This window comes from Nyctereutes procyonoides, unplaced genomic scaffold, assembly GCF_905146905.1.
Source record: "Nyctereutes procyonoides isolate TBG_1078 unplaced genomic scaffold, NYPRO_anot_genome, whole genome shotgun sequence".
Taxonomy (NCBI): Eukaryota; Metazoa; Chordata; class Mammalia; order Carnivora; family Canidae; genus Nyctereutes; species Nyctereutes procyonoides.
This window is the reverse complement of record NW_026575099.1, coordinates 114,722-121,184: the sequence shown is the minus strand read 5'-3', so window position 1 is coordinate 121,184 and position 6,463 is coordinate 114,722. Positions and strand designations below refer to the sequence as shown.

Genomic DNA, 6,463 nt, shown 5'->3' with positions numbered 1-6,463 from the left:
GCTCTCGGCAACCTCTGGCGGGGAAAATTGCTTTCCCCAAACCCTTGGGAGCTTGAGGAAACACTTACTCTCTGAAGGGGATAAAAGGATGATTAACGGACTTTGAGATCTCAGCCTCAGGTGAAGGCAGGCATCCAAACCCAATATAGGGATTTAAGTAAAAAAGCTACATAACAGTTTAATTCCTAGCTTCATTCCCAACTTGTACAAACTGCTGGCATCTTGCCTTTTCCCATAGATGCAGGAGATCCTTCCCTGAGAAATCGAACCATCACAGGAGGAGAGATTCAATAATTATAGCAGGCACAAGACTCTCGAGTTTTCATACTAGTCAGTTCAAAATAGTTTCAAATTTCAACGTGGTTTCTTCTTAGAGCGCTGGGTATTCAGGAAGATATTTCTTTCTTTACAAACATATGAGGGCTTTTTCTAATGATTTGGGTTATTAATTTACAGTTTAATGGCATGGTGGTCAGAGAATATACAAATCACCAAAGAATCGATTCTTTATGTACACTCCTGGGACTCTCCTTATTAGAATATGTTTCTCTAACTTTTCAGTGGAATACAACACCAAAACGGAATTGCATGAGTCATAAATGTACCACTCAGTAAATTATTATATCACAAATATCTGAGTAGCTACAATCCAGGTCAAGAGATCTGGCATTGCCAGCAACCAAAAATCAGCCTTATGCCTCTACCTAGTCATTGCTATGTGCCACCTCAGCAAGTCTAACCAGTATTTTGACTTTTAACATTTGAATTTTGCCTATTTGTGAACTTCATTGCAAGTGATAAATACAATCATTATAGTACATGTTCTTGTAATCTAGCTTTCTTTTGGCAGCATTATATTTTTCACTTACTACTCTTCATTCTTTTGTAGTTTGTTAACTGAGTTCCTGGATATTCATTGCTGAATAATATTTCAACGTGTGTAAATATACCACGATTTTTTGTACAATCTGTTTCTGATGGACATTTCAGTAGTTCCCAGTCCTGGAGTATTAAAAATATTACTGTGGACAACATTCATATGCATGTCCTTTGATTCACATGTGTATGCATTTAGGGCTGTACTGCCTGGATCATTTTTTATTACTTTTTCTTTCCTTATGGTATTGTTTGTGCTGACAAGGGATAACCTGGTCTTCTTCATGGTCTCAGAGGGATGACTTTCAATATTTCATGATTAAGTGCAATGGTTTTGGTAGGCTTTTATATTTTCAAGTTTTTTTTTAAAAATATTTATTTATTAGAGAGAGAGAGAGAGAGAGAGCACTTATGAGTGGGGGGAGGGACAGAGGGAGAGAATCTTCAGGCAGACTTCCCTCTGAACAGGGAGCCCAAGGCCAGGCTTGATCTCACAACCTGTGAGATCATGACCTGAGCCAAAACGAAGAGTCAGAAGCTAAACTGACTGAGCCACCCAGCTGCTCCTGTTTTTGTAGGCTTTTCAAAATATTCTGATTGGTTTGGGTTTTTTTCTGTTGTTTTTTTTTTTTCCTGATTGGTTTAAGAGAGTTCTCTTTTATTGCTAGTTTGCTTAGAGGTTTTATCATAAATGTATTTTTACTTTTTAAAATATTTCCAACATTATTGGTATATATATTTGGCATATAACATTGTGTAAATTTAAACAGCATGATGATTGGATACACACACACTCACATATATGTGAAATGATCACTACAATAAAGTCAGTTAATAACCCCTTCACAGTACATAATTATAATAGTTTGGTGAGAATATTTAAGATATTGTTTTTTAGCGACTTTCAAATACATGTAACACTATTGTTAACTATAATCACCATGCTGAACATCAGTACTCCAGAACTTTTTCATCTTAATATCATCTGCCTCCCTTGACCAACATCTCCCCACATCCCCCACCCCCTAGCCCTTGGCAAGCACCTTCTACTGTCTGTTTCTATGATGGCGTTGTTTTAGATTCCACATATAAGTGAGATCATACAGTATTTGTCTTTGCCTGTTTGACTTATTTCACTTAGCAGAATGCCCTCAAAGGCCTTCCATGTTGTCACAGGTGGCAGGATTTTCCTCGTGTTTATGACTGAATAATACCCCACTATAAAACCTTTTTTATCCATTCATCTGTTGATAGACACCTAGGTTGTTTTCAAGTTTTGGCTATTGTGCATAATGCTGGAATAAACACCGGGGTGCAGATATCTCTTAGAGATAGTGCTTTTATTTTCTTCAGATATAAACTCAGAATCGGAACTGCTAGATCCTAAGGCAGTTCTATTTTTAACTTTTTGAGGAACTTCCATACTATTTTCCACAGTTCCTGTACCAGTTTACATTCCCACCAACAGTGCACAAGGGTTCGCTTTCTCCACATTGTTGGGTGTTTAGTTTTTAAAACTCAAATTCATGACATATTTTCTTCTGCATCTACAGGGAATGTAATGAATTTTTCTTAATATATTAATTCTGTGAAATACATCTATTTTTCAAGTGCTCAACCACTCCATTTGTAGAACTGTCTTGACTTTCTTCTGATATATTAGCCTTTTAAAACATATAACGGGATTTGTTTTGTTAGTGTTTTATTCGTGATTTTTTCCTTCTATGCTTTTGTGAAGGATTGGCGTGTGCATTTCATTTCTTATAATGTTCTTATAATGTTTAGGCCTCATAGAATGAAATGAGAGGTGATTCCTCTTTTTTTCCTATTTTCTGGCTGGTATGCAAGATTGCCATTATTTCTTCCTAAAAGTTTTGTAGATTTAATTGGTGGGGTCATCAGAATATGGAAATTGTTTGTTGCTGTTTCCTTCAGATTCCACGTATTTAGTATTTAGAAGCATTCAGAGGATGGTTTGTTGTTTTTGTGTCATTTGTGTTTTCTTGAAGTTTGTACATTGTATCTAAACCTTCAGATTTATTTACATACAGCTGCTCATGATTTTGACTAATGATCTTGTAATATCCTTATTGTCCGTAGCTATGTCCCTTCATTTGTTCCAGACATTGTTTTTTAGATAACTTCTCTCTTTTACCTTCAGGCCCACAAAGGTGATGGTCAATTGTGCTGTCCTTCTGAAGAACCAACCTTGGCTATTTTGTTTTATCTTTAATGTATTATTAATGCTCTTATCCTTATTTCATTTCACCTGCTTTCTTTGAGTTTAGTCTGCCATTCTATTAAATTACTGAAATAGACATGCAGGTTATATTTATTTTTTTATGCCTTTCTTTTTGGAGTATATACATTAAAGCAGTATCCTACAAATTTTCATAATACGCAGTTAAAATATATGTATTTAAATTTTTTTTGTTTTATTTTTATCTTATTGTTAGCTAGAAAGACTTTTCAATACGCAAATGTATTTCTTCCAAGGGTCGCCCCAATGTGATCTCAAGAGTCCATGTTAACTCCTTTTCTGGAAACTTCCTTTTCTCAGTTGTTGTATTCCTGAAGAGCCTGGGCCATGAAGAGTTTGCCTAAGTTTTGGGCAGTGAACTCCTTGATGTTCTGGCAGTAAGTGTTAATCTGGCCTGCAATGAGTAGAGAATCCATCCTGGCAGGAGGCTGGGATGGTTTGAAAAGTTTGGACAGATCCTCCTCAGGCAGTGGGGCTTCTCTTTGACTCTGGTGCTGCATATTCTCCTGCCGGCGAGGCTGCTGATACTGATGTTTCTGCTGCTGTTGTTTACTCGTGTTCCTCATGTATGTGTTATATTTAACTATATCTTGGCTCATTTCATCCACTCTGTCCATCAGCAACTGTAGATTCTTCCCCAAATGATTGCTGGTAGCAAGACTGAGCAATTCATGTTTATCTGCTACAGCTGACTTCTTCTCAAGCTCCCACATTAGGACGTTGATCAGATGTGAATTTTTAATTACAATTGGCACTTCTTCAAACATGTGCTCAAAGGGTATATTTCCCTTTTTCAATGCTTCAGGAGAAAAATCCTTCTCTTCACAAACTTCCATTAGTTCAGGAGTCAGTCTGTATGCTTTCAGCGAGAGAGACCCTTGGGCAGCTTTTATGGGATTGTAAATGAGAACGACAGATTCTTCAATGGCATGCTGGTAACTGAACTGAGAATCCAGGAGTGCTCAGGTGACGAACAAACCATAGTATGTGGACTGGTACCAGCTCACGTGGAGGTGATCGATGTTGACATGGCAAAGGCTACGCATCATTTCCACCTGATACTGGACTTCATCAAAATCAGCATCATCTTCTGTATGGTGGGGGAAAGGGAAGCAGTTGGTAATTTCAAGTCAATCTTCTACAACCAAGCCCAAAAGCACTTCTTGAACCACTTCGGTTCCTTGTCCCTTTTCTTGATAATGTTTGATTATTTTTAATACCACCAAGCCATCTATCTGCCCTTGCTTCACGGCAGAATCTCCGGACCCGCCTTTGCCTTTGCCTTTCCCCGCCTGGCCGGTGGTGGAGCTGGAAGAAGGGGCGGCAGAGCCGGTGCCTTCCTTGCGGGATGCCATCTTTTCCTAAAATTTCATTAACACTTTCTTCTTTGAGCTCTGAGTTAAATATCCTCTAAGGAAGGATATTTCTTAATAAAAAGCACATGGGTGATTTTCTAGCTATCACTGGTTATTAACTTAAAACCTAATGGCATGGTAGTCAGAGACACTACTCCTTATTATTTCATAGTCTCAAAATTTGCTAAGATGTGCATTATGGTCAACGTGTAGTCAGTTTTGATAAATATAAATAGCACTTAAAAGCCCATGTATCCTGCAGTTGTCGAGTGCACCAATATAAATGCATTCGTTCAATGAGACCAGCATTACATTATCCTGATACCAAAACCAAACAAAGACACGACAACAAAAGAGAATGAATACCTCTGATTAACATAGATGCAAAAATCCTTAACAAAATACTAGCAAACCAAACCTAACAATACATTAAGAAAATCATTCACCACAATCAAGTGGGATATATTCTCAGGATGCAAAAACGGTTCACCATTTGCAAATCATTCAACACGATACATCAAACTAATAAGAGAAAGTTTAAAACCATATGATCCTTTCAATAGATGCAGAAAAAAACATTTGACAAAGTGCAACATCCATTCATGATAAATACCCTCAACAAAGTAGGTGCAGAAGGAACACACCTCAACACAATAAAGGGCTTATATGAAAAACCCACAGTCAACATCAATACTCAATACTCAATGGAGAAATACTGAAAGCCTTTCCCTTCACGTCAGGAACAAGACAAGGATGTCCACTCTCATCAGTTTTATTCAACACAGTACTGGAAGTCCTAGCCACAGCAATCAGACAACAAAAAGGAATAAAAGACATCCAAATCTGAAAGGAAGAACTAAAACTTTCGCATTTGTAGATGGATGACATGATACAATTTATGGCAAATGCAAAAGGCTCCACCAAGAAACAAATAGAACTAATAAACAAATTCAGTAAAGTCACAGGGTACAAGATGAATGTACAGAAATCTGTTGCATTTCTTTTCTTTAAGATTGTATTTATTTATTCATGAAAGACAGAGAGAGAGAGAGAGAGGCAGAGACATAGGCAGAGGGAGAAGCAGGTTCCCTGTGGGGAGCCCGATGTAGGACTTGAACCCAGGACCCCGAGATCACGCCCTGAGCCGAAGTCAGACTCTTAACCAGTGAGCCACCCAGGCGTCCCCCTGTTGCCTTTCTATACACTAATAATGAAGCAGCAGAAAGAGAAGTTGAGAAAACCATCCCATTTACAATTGCGCCAAGAAGAATAAAATACCCAGGAATAAACTTAACCAAAAAGGTGAAAGACCTGTACTCTGAAAACTACAAAACATTGATGAAAGAACGTGAAGAGGACACAAAGAAATGGAAAAACATTCCATCCTCACAGATTGGAAGAACAAATATTATTAAAATGTCTATGCAACCCAAAGCAATCTACGGATCTAATGCAATCCCCATCAAAACAACTACAGCTCTTTTCACAGAACTAGAACAAAAAAAAATCCTAAAAATTTATATGGAACCACAAAGGACCACAGAGAGCTAAAGCAATCTTGAGAAAGAAAAACTAAACTGGCAGTATCACAGTTCTAGAATTCAAGTTCTATTACAGAGCAGTAGTAATCAAAAACAGTATGGTACTGCCCCAAAACTAGACACATAGTGGAACACAATAGAGAGTGCAGAAATTAATGCACAGTTATATGGTCAATTAAGGTATGACAGAAAGGGTGAGAGTATACAACGGGGGAAAAGACAGTCTCTTCAACAAAGACTGTTGGGAAAATTGGATAGCTACATGCAAATGAATGGAACGGGACTGCTGTCTTACACTATACACAAAAAGAAACTCAAAATGGATTAAAGATCTAAATGAGAGACCTGAAACCATAAAAATGCTACAAGGGAGCACACGTAGTAATTTCTGTAACATCAATCAGAGCATCATTTTTCTAGATACGTCTCCC

At 37.6% G+C, this 6,463-nt stretch overlaps 1 pseudogene; it reads right to left on the bottom strand.

Moving 5' to 3' along the window:
* Nucleotides 1-3,382: 3,382 nt before the first annotated feature.
* LOC129514760 (eukaryotic translation initiation factor 3 subunit H-like) lies at nucleotides 3,383-4,491 on the bottom strand (annotated as a pseudogene).
* Between the last annotated feature and the right edge of the window lie 1,972 nt (nucleotides 4,492-6,463).